The sequence below is a fragment of the Oncorhynchus mykiss genome, chromosome 1 (assembly GCF_013265735.2).
Source record: "Oncorhynchus mykiss isolate Arlee chromosome 1, USDA_OmykA_1.1, whole genome shotgun sequence".
In the NCBI taxonomy this organism is placed as follows: Eukaryota; Metazoa; Chordata; class Actinopteri; order Salmoniformes; family Salmonidae; genus Oncorhynchus; species Oncorhynchus mykiss.
Window position 1 is genome coordinate 22,006,580 of NC_048565.1, and position 15,607 is coordinate 22,022,186.

Below are 15,607 nucleotides of genomic sequence, written 5' to 3' on the forward strand. Positions count from 1 at the left end.
TCGGCCTTCCTCTCCCGCTCATTCAGCTCAGCCAGCTCCTGGGCCCTGGCCTCGGCCTCTTACAACTCAGGAGCCGGCTCCTTCGAGGCGTTCCCCTTCCCTTTGGCATTTTTAATAGGCACAGGAGCAGCAGCATCCGGTGCAGCTGGGATGGTGTGCTTTTTGTTTGCAGCTGCCAAAGTTGGTGCTTGGTTTTTCAGAGTTTTGTTCTTTTTAGCCATTGATCCTGTATTTCTTCCTGCTTTTGTCAATATGGTTTTATGTGAGGTACCTGGTAGCTTCAGTTTGCTGGTTTTCTGCTACGGTGTATTTTTTTTAGTTTTCTTCTCCTGACTCAGAGTCTCCATCCAGCGGGATTTGGAAGCTGAAGCATCTTTGCCCCTTCCCTTACCAGTCTGTCCTGCCCCCTTACTAATAGTCTGTCCCACCTTGGGCACCTCAGCCCTCTCTTCTTTTAGTGGTCTTAAAGATAGCAGGCCTAACAGTGTCATGAGGAGGCCGCAGCGAGCATGCCCGTCAGTTGTTGAAACACTCCTACTTTCACCAACATGTTCAACTGGAATTGTTGCAGAAGATGAAGAACGCTGTCCATGCGCCGAGGGGTTATATACGCCCTCATGGTGCAGGAGTTTCAGAGTCATGCCAATAAAGGTGACTTTTTGGCATGATGTAAAGTTGCTCTTTTCGTTTGTCAAGGTAAGACAGTGACATGGGTCAGTGTCAGTGCTATGTTCTCGGTCACACTCTCGCGAGAGGGGGCCCAGATGAACCAGTCATTGAGGTAAGGAAGGATCTTGATCCCCTGTAGGTGGAGGATGCTCAGGGCTGCACTCACGCATCTTGTGAAGACACGAGGAGCCAGGGAGAGGTCGAAGGGTAATACCACCAACTGGTATGCCTGGCCTTGGAAGGGGAACTGTAGAAAACGCCTGTGTTCCGGTAAGACGGGAACGTGAAGGACAATAACCACCCAAGTCACTACCTGTTCACCCCGCTACCATCCAGAAGGCGAGGTCCGTACAGGTGCATCAGAGCTGGGAAAGAGAGATTGAAAAACAGCTTCTATCTCAAGGCCATCAGATTGTTAAACAGACACCACTAGCACAGAGAGGCAGCTGCCTACCTACAGCCTTGATATCACTGGCCACTTTAATAAATGGAACACTAGTCACTTTAATAGTGCCACTTTAAGAATATTTACCTTTCTCGCATTACTCATCTCATATGTATATACTGTATACTACATCCTTCACTATCTATTCTTTACAATCTATTGCATCTTAGCAGCTGCTTAGTGACTGCTCATCCATATATTTTATACTTACATGTTCTCATCCCATTCTTTTACTAGATTGTCTGTATTTGGTTTTGTTGTGGAATTTGTTAGATATTAGGTTTTGTTGTGCAATTATTAGATATTACTTGTTAGATACTGCTGCACTGTTAGATCTAGAAGCATAACATGTATCAAGCCAACATGTAAAGGGGGAGAACTTTTAGGAAAACATTTAACCGTTTTAAATCCAGAACTGGACTGAAGCCTCCGTCTGTCACGCCCTGACCATTGTAAGCTGTTTTTTCTCTGTGCTGGTTGGGGCATGATAGTGACTAGGGTGGGTCATCTAGGGTTTTTGTATGTCTATGTTGGCTTGATATGGTTCCCAATCAGAGACAGCTGTTTATCGTTGTCTCTGATTGGGGATCATATTTAGGTAGCCATTTCCCGTTTGTGTTTGTGGGATTCAGTTTCCTGTCAACACTAGTTTGTATAGTGGCATGTTTCGGTTGTGTTTTATTGTTTTGGTGAGTTTTCAGTTTATTAAAAAAATATGTGGATCTCTACTCACGCTGCGCCTTGGTCTCACTCATATGACGAACGTGACACCGTCTTTCTTTGGGAAACAGTTTGAGTAAAAGTAATATTGCTGTTCTGATGCTTTTACTCTTGTGACTGCTCCTTTCTCCAGGAGAGATGTCATCTCCTGGCTAAGGGCAATAGCTTTCATGGGGTCTGTGACTCAGATCAATTCTGACCCTAGAGAATGGTGGGGGTTGGCGTTGGAACTGCAGCCTCCACCCTTGTGAGAGGGTCATCACCACCCAGGGGTCTGAGGAGGGAGATGCCCAATAAGGCAGGTGTTGCTAAGTAATTGGCCGACCCCCACCATTCAGTTTCAGCTGAATTGTGGGGCTGACCACTCAGTGTATACACTCAGTGACATGTAAACTAGAAGACATGTAAAATGTATCAAATTGCAGGAAATTAGATTTAAAACTGATATTTTTTCCTCTCTGCCAACAAGAGGGGTGTAACCATTTTTAGTTTGCAAGGTGGGGGTTTGTTACTATGATAAATCACAATATCCATCCAGACCTTACACCCCCTAGAAAGTTTGTGACCTGACCTTCTCAAATAGTATTTCAAGACCTGGGACCTACTGTATTATGGTAATTGAAAACAGTAGAGAACCTTCCTCTATTGTTCTTGCTGGGTGTGTATAGTACAGTAGAGAAAGTCTTCCTCTATTTTCCTCCCTGGGTGTGTACAGTACAGTAGAGAAAGTCTTCCTCTATTGTCCTCCCTGGGTGTGTACAGTACAGTAGAGAAAGTCTTCCTCTATTGTCCTCCCTGGGTGTGTACAGTACAGTAGAGAAAGTCTTCCTCTATTGTTCTCGCTGGGTGTGTACAGTACAGTAGAGAAAGCCGTCCTCTATTGTCCCCCCGGGTGTGTATCAGTGGCAGTCGGTGCCATTTAAATGAGGGTAGACAATATTTTTCTTTATGAGCATGACCTTATTTCTATTGCAACATATTGGATGAATGTCATATTCCAATCACCCAGCTCAATGTAACAGTGATAGGTTCAGGTTATTACATGATACAAAAATGTTCCTTATACCCGTCATGAGGTTGCTACAACCTAGCCTATGAATTAAAGTTTACAACGTAGGTGTACAGGTCGAGAGAAATTTTAGTAATTAAGGTGAAAGATATTGACGCGTTCAATACCACCTTGCACAATCTTGCCTGCATCTAGCTGGTCTAGGGTGTAAACATTAGACAAACAGTTTGTCACAATAATTTTCAATCCCAATGATAATAACTGACAATCAATAGCTCTGACCAATCCCCGAGATCTGTAAGACCATGGGTTTAATAATAATTTGTAAAAGACTCAGTTTATGCAAAAAGATAGTACAGTTCATTCAAAGAATGTTTTAAAGTCCATTATACAAAGGCATCCTTTGTATAGCTGCGCACATACTTCCACACAAACAGTAGGTATCCTACGCACATACTTCCACACAAACAGTAGGTATCCTACGCACATACTTCCACACAAACAGTAGGTGAGTTTTATCCTTCTCTATAGTTCTCACCACTGTGTATCACTACCCAGCTGACAGTTCCATCCCCCGAGATTAAGGAAACATTGACAAGTACTCTCTATGTTATCATAGGTTCCTCAGAGGTCTAGCCAGGTCGGTCCTAACACAGTTTAACTGTTCTCTGTATTTTTCTTCGGCACACACATACAAGTTCAAATCCTAAGCTACGCCTTGCTCAGACAGTCTGTGTTTTTCCACTATCCAGATGCATTGTTTGATCTAATTCTGACTAAAACTACACACCAGATTATACATTTATGATTCTAATCAATTTTATACAATTATAAGGTTTCAGAGTGGAATTATTTTATCATTATCTTTCAACATACACAATTTTATCAATCCACCCTTAATGACTAAATAATACACACTGATATATCAAACACTATATGGAAACATAAATGTTATACAAGTATAAACCAAACCAATACATGCATTTGTCAGGATTTGGCCAGGATTGTTCTGGTTTTGGCCACTAGATGCCCCCATTGTGCTTTTTTGAACCTTTTGTTTTCCCCGTTTCCAGATTATTAGTTGCACCTGTGCCTCGTTTCCCTTGATTGTATTTAAACCCTTAGTTTTCCTCAGTTCTCTGCTCTGTGTTTGAATGTTAGCACCCAGCCCCAGCGATGCGGTGAACATTTGTTACTCCAGTTGGACTCAAATCAAATGTATTTGTCACATACACATGGTTAGCAGATGTTAATGCGAGTGTAGCGAAATGCTTGTGCTTCTAGTTCCGACAATGCAGTAATAACCAACAATTCCACAACTACTACCTCATACACACAAGTGTAAAAGGATAAAGAATATGTACATAAAGATATATGAATGACTGATGGTACAGAACGGCATAGGCAAGATGCAGTAGATGGTATCGAGTACAGTATATACATATGAGATGAGTAATGTAGGGTATGTAAACAAAGTGGCATAGTTTAAAGTGGCTAGTGATACATGTATTACATAAAGATGCAGTAGATGATATATAGTACAGTATATACATATATGTTATGTATGTTATGTTATTTTTAGTGCTACATTGATATTAACTACTGCATTGTTGGGTTTGGAGCTGCAAGAAAGGCATTTCACTGTACATGTGCACGTGACATTAAAACTTGACATTTGAAACAATAGGCTTGTCAACCTCTCAGATCACTGACTCAACGACCATGAGATAGTAGGCTAGGCGGCTACAAATGTAACCATAACACTAGGTGAGCCGAGAGAGTCATATTGACTCAAAATGAATGTACTTTTTAAATTACTCTGCCATTTCTAAATGTAGTCATTTTTTCCCCATGCCGCTGCTTGCGCAGCTGATGATGGCCCATCTAAATCAAATAAAATAAAATGTATTTATATAGCCCTTCGTACATCAGCTGATATCTCAAAGTGCTGTACAGAAACCCAGCCTAAAACCCCAAACAGCAAGCAATGCAGGTGTAGAAGCACGGTGGCTAGGAAAAACTCCCTAGAAAGGCCAAAACCTAGGAAGAAACCTAGAGAGGAATCAGGCTATGTGGGGTGGCCAGTCCTCTTCTGGCTGTGCCGGGTGGAGATTATAACAGAACATGGCCAAGATGTTCAAATGTTCATAAATGACCAGCATGGTCGAATAATAATAAGGCAGAACAGTTGAAACTGGAGCAGCAGCACGGCCAGGTGGACTGGGGACAGCAAGGAGTCATCATGTTAGGTAGTCCTGGGGCATGGTCCTAGGGCTCAGGTCCTCCGAGAGAGAGAAAGAAAGAGAGAAAGAGAGAATTAGAGAAAGCACACTTAAATTCACACAGGACACCGAATAGGACAGGAGAAGTACTCCAGATATAACAAACTGACCCTAGCCCCCCGACACATAAACTACTGCAGCATAAATACTGGAGGGGTCAGGAGCCGCTGTGGCCCCATCCGAGGACACCCCCGGACAGCATGATCATTACACATGTGCACATTGTGCTGGGGACAATAAAAGGCCACTAAAATGTGCAGTTTTGCCACACAACACAATGCCACAGATGCCTTTGAGGGAGCGTGCAATTGGCATGCTGACTACAGGAATGTCCATCAGAGCTGATGCCAGAGAATTGAATGTTAATTTCTCAACCATAATCCGCCTCCAACGTCGTTTTAGAGAATGTGACAGTACATCTAACTGGCCTTATAACCGCAGACCATGAGTAATCACGCCAGCCCAGGACCTTCACATCTGGCTTCTTCAACTGTGGGATTGTCTGAGGAGGGGCCTGGCTCCCCAGTGGGTGGACCTGGCTCCCATGTGGGTGGGCCTGTGCCCCTGCCCAGTCATGGGAAATCCACAGATTAGGGCCTAATTTTATTTATTTCAATTGACTGACTTCCTTCTATGAACTGTAACTCAATAAAAATGTTTAAATTGTTGTGCATGTTAGGTTCGTAGTTTTGTTCAGGATCATTTCACACATATAATAATAGAGTCTAACATCCAGATTAAATTGACAATAGTCTGATGGGTGAGAATATTATTACTTGTTAAATTGTACACTACGTATACAAAACATTAAGAACACCTGCCTTTTCCATGACATAGACTGACCAGGTGAATCCAGGTGAAAGCAGTGGTGTAAAGTTCTTAACTGAAAATACTTTAAATAACCACTTAAGTAGTTTTTTTGTGTATCTGTACTTTGCTATTTATACTTCTACTTTAACTTTACTACATTCCTAAAAAAAATGATTTACTTTTCACTACATACATTTTCCCTGCAACTCAATATTCGGAAGGTGTTCATAATATTTGATATATTAAGTGTATATGAATAGTTTGATGAACAGCACAGCTTGGAATTGACACAGATACAGAGAAACAAATTGAATGTCAAAAATAACTTTTGCTAATTCTCCTACGGAGTCACAAGCAGGTTAGTGAAACATTATTAAAGTTTAGATACATCTAAATATATTCATGTCACCAAAAAACTGATTAAAACAGCCTTAACAGCACTCTGTAGGTTAGCACCATAGTATACATAGTTAGCACCTCTGGGTACATTTACTTCAACACAAAATCTAGGATGTTCAAGATTCTCACCCACTTCCAAGGACTTACACAGTAATTATGACGACTTCCGGAGGACTTCCTCCAACTTATCAGAGCTCTTGCAGCATGAACTGACATGTTGTCCATCCAATCAAAGGATCAGAGAATGAATCTAGTACTGAAAGCATAAGCTACAGCTAGCTGGGGGAAGACATAGTGGGCACACAGCAATCTGTGACAGAACATAAACATTTTAGCAATCTCTTCTGTATATGAATATCTGTTCGCTAACTGAGTTTGCATTTCAGAAGCTGAGCTGTGCACTTACAGTGATGTGCCTTCCATTCGCTTCGTCTCATCTTGTGTTTTGTAAAGGAAGTGACGGCGTATTCAGACCATTTTTATGAAATGGGTTCCCACCATTGTTGACGGTGGACGAGTCCAAGTCAGTAGTGAAAAGTGATTCACTACTATGTGTATTTCTAGACTTAATTGATGGTCATTGTGTTTTATTGATAGAATAATTTGTATGTTTAAGATAATGACTAAAGTATTCCACCCTGAAAACATATAATTGTATGAAATGTGTTAGTCATAATCCAATAATGTGTGTGACTAGACTTTTTAAGACTATGCCATTGTGTTAAAATTTCGCAATAAGAGCAGGGTATAGTTGAGACATTCAAGGACAACCGAACTGTCGATTTGTGATAACGGTGAAAGTAATAACTGGAAAGAGGCCTCCCCACCATAGGGAGGAGAAAAACTGTTAGAAATGGCTTGCAGAAGATAAGAAAACATGTTGCAGAAGTGTGATAAACAATGTATGTGAACTAGAGGTCGACCGATTAATCGGAGCTATTTCGGCTACAAAAATGACCTTTAAGGAAAAAAGGAACATTTGCTATCTAACTGGGAGTCTCGTGAGTGAAAACATCCGAAGCTCAAAGGTAAACGATTTAATTTGATTGCTTTTCTGATTTTCGTGACCAAGCTGCTTGCTGCAAGCTGGGCATAATGCTATGCTAGGCTATCGATAAACTTACACAAATGCTTGTTTTGCTTTGGCTGTAAAGCATCATTTCAAAATCTGAGATGACAGGGTGATTAACAAAAAGCTAAGCTGTGTTTCAATATATTTCACTTGTGATTTCATGAATATGAATAGTTTCTAGTAATATTTTTGTCCGTTGCGTTATGCTAATTAGTGTCAGTTGATGACAATTCTCCCGGATTCGGGAGGGGTAGTTCTTTTTTGTCCATTGTGTTATGCTAATTAGTGTCAGTTGATGACAATTCTCGCAGATCTGGGAGAATTGTCATCAACTGACACTAATTAGCATAACACAACGGACAAAAAATATTACTAGAAAATATTCATATTCATGAAATCACAAGTGAAATATACTGAAGCACAGCTTAGCCTTTTGTTAAATAGCCACCACTAACATTGAGTGGCTGCTGCCAACACACTGACTCAACTCCAGCCACTTGATGTAAAATATATCACTAGTCACTTTAAACAATGCCACTTAATATAATGTTTACATACCCTACATTATTCATCTCATATGTAAGATGGAACAAAAACACATGGAATAAGAAATAGGAATAACACGAGAAAGTAAGAGGCTATTGTATATACAGGGTAATTTACAATGTGCAGGGATACTGGAGTGATAGAGGTAGATATGTATAGGGGTAAGGTAAACAGGTGTCAGGACAGAATCAACAGCGTAAATTATGACTGTATGTGAGTGTGTGTGCATGTGTGTAGAGTCAGTATAAATGTGTGTGCATGTTATCTGCTGATCTGCGCATACTCTGAGAACACATCCTGGAATACCGTCTGGTCCCGCGGTCTTGCGTATGTTGATCTGAATAAAGATCTTTTTCACATCTTATGACTTTGAGTATGTGGACAACTACAAATACCTAGGTGTCTGGTTAGACTGTAAACTCTCCTTCCAGACTCACATTAAGCATCTCCAATCAAAAATTAAATCTAGAATTGGCTTCCTACTTAGCATCAAAGCATCCTTCCCTCGTGCTGCCAAACATACCCTTGTAAAACTGACTATCCTACCGATCCTTGACTTCGGTGATGTAATTTACAAAATACCCTCAAAGTCTACTCAGAAAATTGGATGTAGTCGATCACAGTGCCATCCGTTTCGTCACCAAAGCCCCATATACTACCCACCACTGTGACCTGTATGCCCTCGTTGGCTGGCCCTCGCTACATATTCGTTGCCAAACCCACTGGCTCCAGGTCATCTATAAGTCTTTGCTAGGTAAAGCCCTGCCTTATCTCAGCTCACTGGTCACCAAAGCAGCACCCACCCATAGCACGTGCTCCATCAGGTCAATTTCACTGGTCATCCCCAAAGCCAACTCCTCCTTTTTCCGCCTTTCCTTCTACTTCTCTGCTGCCAATGACTGGAATGAATTACAAAAATCACTGAAGCTGGAGTCTTATATCTCTCTCTTTAAGCATCAGCTGTCAGAGCAGCGTACCGATCATTGCACCTGTACACAGCCCATCTGTAAATAGCCCACCCAACTACCTCATCCCAATATTGTTATTTATTTTTTGCTCCTTTGCACCCCAGTATCTCTACTTGCACATTCATCTTCTGCACATCTACCACTCCAGTGGTAGACCATAACAATAACAACTTATGGCTGTAGAACAGTTTTAGCTTAAAAGTTGGACAGAGTTCCAACACTTCAGAGATGAAGGTTTACTTCCATCTCTCCATGAAGATTACACTGATCTATTGCTAAATTGTAATTTCTTCGCCACTTTGGCCTATTCACTGCCTTATCTCCCGAATCTTACTACATTTGCACACACTGTACAGTGCCTTGCGAAAGTATTCGGCCCCTTTGAACTTTGCGACCTTTTGCCACATTTCAGGCTTCAAACATAAAGATATAAAACTGTATTTTTTTGTGAAGAATCAACAACAAGTGGGACACAATCATGAAGTGGAACGACATTTATTGGATATTTCAAACTTTTTTAACAAATCAAAAACTGAAAAATTGGGCGTGCAAAATTATTCAGCCCCTTTAATTTCAGTGCAGCAAACTCTCTCCAGAAGTTCAGTGAGGATCTCTGAATGATCCAATGGATCATGGTCTCTCGATGTGGTCTCTCGATGTGCAAAACTGATAGAGACATACCCCAAGCGACTTACAGCTGTAATCGCAGCAAAAGGTGGCGCTACAAAGTATTAACTTAAGGGGGCTGAATAATTTTGCACGCCCAATTTTTCAGTTTTTGATTTGTTAAAAAAGTTTGAAATATCCAATAAATGTCGTTCCACTTCATGATTGTGTCCCACTTGTTGTTGATTCTTCACAAAAAAATACAGTTTTATATCTTTATGTTTGAAGCCTGAAATGTGGCAAAAGGTCGCAAAGTTCAAGGGGGCCGAATATTTTCGCAAGGCACTGTATATAGATTTTTCTATTGTGTTTATTGACTGTACATTTGTTTATCCCATATGTAACTCTGTGCTGTTTGTGTCGCACTGCTTTGCTTTATCTTGGCCAGGTCGCAGTTGTAAATGGGAACTTGTTCTGAACTGGCCTACCTAGTTAAACAAAGGTTAAATTTAAAAAAGTGCTCTGGGTCTGTGAGGGCCCTCACGCATGGTACGGTGTTGGTTGTTATTTTCAAAGCGTTGAGTTTGTCTGGAGAGAGGCATCGTTGGGTCGATCACGGCTGGATCTTCCTTTGTATTCAGTAATGGACAGTAGCCCCTGCCATATGCAGCAGGCAGTTGAGCCTGTGTAAGCTGATTGCATCTTATTCCGATATTGTCCTTTTGCTAATTTGATGACTGTGTAGGTTGTACTCAGCTGTAGTCTGAGAGTTGTCTGTGACAGCACTGTGTGCGGTAGTCCTTTAGCTGAGTGCCGCTGTCAACATTGTTAATCCATGCCCTTTGATTGGAGAAGTTGCGAACCTTCACTATTGGGACAACGTTCCCGATGCATTTCCTTGTGAAGCCGGTGACAGAGGTGGTTAACTCGTTGATGTTATCGGTGGAGTCAGCGCTAGCAAAGCAGTCCGGTATTGTGATTAATACTTTCGTATCAGGGCATTATGTTCTAGTCTCATAGTCTATTAATTAAGATACACTAAGTGTACAAAACATTAGGAACACCTGCTCTTTCCATGACATAGAATGACCAGGTGAATCCAGGTGAAAGCTATGATCCCTTATTGATGTCACCTGTTAAATCCACTTCAATCAGTAAAGATGAAAGGGAAGAGACAGGTTAAAGAAGGATTTTTAAGCCTTGAGACAATTGAGACATAGATTGTTGATGTGTGCCATTAGGGTGAATGGGCAAGACAAAATATTTAAGTGCCTTTGAGGTGCCAGGCACACCGGTTTGAAAGTGTCAAGAACTGCAACGCTGCTAGGTTTTTCACACTCAACAGTTTCCCCTCTCTGTCAAATGGTCCAACACTCAAAAGACATCCAGCCACAACCGTGAGAAACATGGGAGTCAACATGGGCCGTGTTTTGTAAATGGTGTATATCGGCCTATGGTTTATGTATAGGTCTATATGAGTCACATGTTAAATGCAATAGAATGGATTAACGTAGGCTTACGACTATTTTGGTATTTAATGTGAAATCACATGAGATGGTTTGTTGTGTTCAATCGATAACAGTATGGTTTAGGGTAGGTTATGTTCTTTTGATAATTTAATGATAATTTAAGTGTCTAAATTTTGTCCCACATAAATCTTTGCTGGCCATGCCATCAATGGATTTCTGCCTACGCCACTTCTACATACCCTAAATTAGCCAAACTAGCAGAAGAAGGCCACCTTTGGTCTGGCTGTGTCCTCCGTCTTCAGCTCCTCAATCTCTCTCACAGGCTGTGACTCTGGCTTTCAGGGCTGCATTATCTCTCTCCAGCTCATCCACTTTGTTATTTTGGAACTGCAGTTCAATCTTAGTGATGCTCACCTCCTTTTTCTGCTCCATCTACTTCTCACTGGCTGTCACTTTGGCCCCCATGCCTGATAATTCAGCTGCTTTGGCTGTATTCTCGGTCTTCAGCTCCTCCATCTCCTTCTTGGTCAGCCTAAGCTCAAACCGTTGCTCGTCTGCCTGGTCAAAAAGTTGCTCGTCACTGTCTTTCAGTCTGGCCTCCATGTTGGTCAGCTCTATTTTCTATTCCACCACCATGTCAGTGGAGATTTGTATAAATCTTGTGCTCTGTCTCTCTGACATTTGCTACATTGTTTCAATATTCAAATTCGATCTCCAGCTGAATTAGGAAGAGGCTTTTCTCAGCTAGTTGAAATCATGAATCAGCGTAACTTTGAAGGATGTATACAAAACTATCGAGAGAAAACAAGTAAAATAAACAAAGTGCAGCTAGTTTGCTGTCTTTCCAGCTTCAGTTTGAAGTGATTGTGTTTGTTGTGTTGTTGGCTAGCTCCTCTGAACAACAGTGTCCTGACAAGAGAGAACATTATCTATGCCAGGCAAAATTGTGCATCAAATCAAATTTGATTTGTCGAATACAACCAGTGTAGACCTTACAGTGAAATGCTTACAAGCCCTTAACCAACAGTGCAGTTTTAAGAAAAAAAGTGTTAAGAAAGTATTTACTAAAAGAAACTTAAGTAAAAAATTTATAAAATAAAAATGTATAAGAAAAATAGAAAATAAGAAATAATTAATGAGCAACAATAAAATAACAGCAGCAAGGCAGCAAGGTAATTGAGGTAATATGTACATGTCATTAACTCATTGTTTTGGATGTATCCAAATAAATGTCACTAGAAAACAGAGTAAACAAAAGCAAATGCAGCTACTTTGCTATTATTCTGGCTGCACTTTTTGACGTAAGTTAGCCGTAGTAGGCTAGCTAGCAAGCAAGAGAGAAAAACATTGCCAGCCAGTATGGCAATGGAACATTTAGAACACACGACTGGGTAGCGTCCATAGATACAGAAGAAAAAGACTGAACGACTCGGTCGCGTCTCTGGCAACCAAACCGATAGAACGAATGACCAGCCAGCTTGGGTAGCAACCCTAGAATTGTGTCGGGACTATATCTTGTGGAAGGATTAAATTGTATGAATAAATTAATCAAAATAATGTTTTTAATTAAAATATGTCAATCATTATTTGAGTATGTTGGTAACCCATTGTATTAAAGGGATAACGCCATCAAAGCCGGTGTTTGGAGGATATATTAGCACAGTTTGCTGGCCCTCAACTTTCTTCTCGGGCCTAACAACATATCCTCCAATATATCCTCCAAACACCGGCTTCTCTGGCGTTTTCACTTAAATATCCCAGAGAAACTGAGAGGAGCTTTGGGGACAGAGAATAGCCATTTTCTTCAGCTAGTTTCCAATTTTACACAAATACTGCGAGGTAGCTACCAACACTGACTATGACTGCTTAATGCTGTAGCCTCTTTGATATTAGTATTGTTAGTTGCCAACATTATAGCGAGGGGGTGAATTCCAAAGAGCATGGTTAGGCTATGTATGCATCCTCCATCTGTCTACTTGGGAGAATATCATGTTTGAATGACTTTATTTTCCTAATGGCACTTTAGGAAATTATGACTTGTGGGCAATACTCTGTAATTACATTTCTTGTGCCTCGGCCCAGATGAGATTCAGCATTAATAATGAATTGAGAGTTGGAGGCTCTCTCGGCAGATGTGCTTCCTTGGAACAGTAGCAGCAGATGTGCTTCCTTGGAACAGTAGTCATACAGGAAACAACAACTTGGTTTTATTGACAATTGCTGCCCAGAGCTAGATTGAAGAGGAGATATATCCGTTGAAGATACACAACAAGAAGTTGGGGTATATAGAATATTTGTCATAGCTTCACAACAGAGCTTAGAATCTAATAATTGAGTGATATTTTTTACAACCAGGAAATTATTAAACTAAGATATAACCTAAAATGCATTTATTGCAATTGCACTAAACTAAATGGTTTGTTATTTAATAATAATCTTCCCGCAACTCAATTCAACCAAATAAGGATGCCACTATGTTGGGAAGAGCTGGATCAAGTTTTAATTTTCAATGTTTATTTGTTGTCACATTCTGATCCTAGTTCCTTTATTTTGTCTTTGTGTTAGTATGGTCAGGGCGTGAGTTGGGGTGGGCAGTCTATGTTCGTTTTTCTAGGTTGTGAAATATTGTTTCAATGTCCAACCTTTTGATGTTACACTACTGCAAAATCTCTCTGCTGTAACAATGGGATTTTTAACTTCCATGTGTTTGGCCTGGTATGGTTCTTAATCAGAGGCAGGTGTTGTTCGTTGTCTATGATTGAGAATCATACTTAGGTAGCCTTTTCCCACCTGTGTTTTGTGGGTGAATGTTTCCTGTTTTGTTGTTTGTGTTACCATTCAGGACTGTTTCGGTTTTCGTTTCCATTCTCTTTCTTATTTTTGTCTTCTGTTACCACCCTTACCTTGTCACAACACAACTGATTGGCTCAAGCACATGTTGAAGGAAATAAATTCCACAAATTAATATTTAACAAGGCACACCTGTTAATTGAAATGCATTCCAGGTGACTACCTCATGAAGCTGGTTGAGAGAATGCCAAGAGTGTGCAAAGCTGTCATCAAGGCAAAGGGTTGCTACTTTGAATAATCTCAAATAAAAAATCTATTTTGATTTGTTTAACACTTTTTTGGTAAAGCGGTAACGTAACAAAATGTGGAAAAATTCAAGGGGTCTGAATACTTTCTCTCTGTACTTTGCTCCATTCATTTTTGCCTCGATCCTGACTAGTCTCCCAGTCCCTACCGCTGAAAAACATCCACACAGCATGATGCTGCCACCACCCTGCTTCACCGTAGGGATGGTGCCAGGTTTCCTCCAGACGTGACACTTGGCATTCCGTTCAAACAGTTCAATCTTGATTTCATCAGACCAGAGAATCTTGTTTCTCATGGTCTGAGTTTCCTTCAGGTACCTTTTGGCAAACTCCAAGCTGGCTGTCGTGTGCCTCTTACTGAGGAGTGGCTTCCATCTGGCCACTCGACCATGAAGGCCTGATTGGTGGAGTGCTGCAGAGATGGTTGTCTTTCTGGAACGTTCTCCCATCTTCACAGAGGAACTCTGGAGTTCTGTCACCTCCCTGACCAAGGCCCTTCTCTCCAGATTGCTCAGTTTGGCTGGGCGGCCAGCTCTAGGAAGATTCTTGGTGGTTCCAAACTTCTTCCATTTCAGAAGGATGGAGGCCACTGTGTTTTTGGGGATGGAGACCACTTTGTTCTTGGGGACCTTCAATTTTGCAGACATTTTATGGTACCCTTCCCCAGATCTGTTTCTCGGCACAATCCTGTCTCGGAGCTCTACGGACAATTCCTTTGACCTCATGGCTTGGTTTTTGCTCTGACATGCACTGTCAACTGTGGGACCTTAAAATGACAGGTGTGCCTTCCAATCAATTGAATTTACCACAGGTGGAATCCAATCAAGTTGTTGAAATATGTCAAGGATGATCAATGGAGACATGATGCACCTGAGCTCAATTTCGAGTCTCATAGCAAAGTGTCTGAAATAATGAATTTGATACATTTTGGAATAAAGCTGTAACGTAACAAAATGTGGAAAATGTCAAGGGGTCTGAATACTTTCCCGAATGCACTGTATGTGTGTATGTCCTCTATATATGTGTATTTTCACTACTGTTCAAACGTTTGGGTCGCTTAGAAACGTTCTTGTTTTTGAAAGAAAATCTATTTTTTTGTCCATTAAAACAACATCAAATTGATCAGAAATACAGTATTGACATTGTTAATGTTGTAAATGACTATTGTAGCTGGAAACGGCTGATTTTAATGGAATATCTACATAGGCGTACAGAGGCCCATTATCAGCAACCATCACGCCTGTCTTCCAATGGCACATTGTGTTAGCTAATCCAAGTTTAAAAGGCTAATTGATCATTAGAAAAGGCTATTCCATGTGAGAAATTGCAAAGAAACTGAAGATCTGGTACAACACTGTGCACTACTCCCTTCACAGAACCCCGCAACCTGGCCCTAACCAGAATATAAAGAGGAGGGGGAGGCCCCGGTGGCCAACTGAGCAAGAGGACAAGTACATTAGAGTGTCTAGTTTGAGAAACAGATGCCTCACAAGTCCTCAACTGGCAGCTTCATTAAA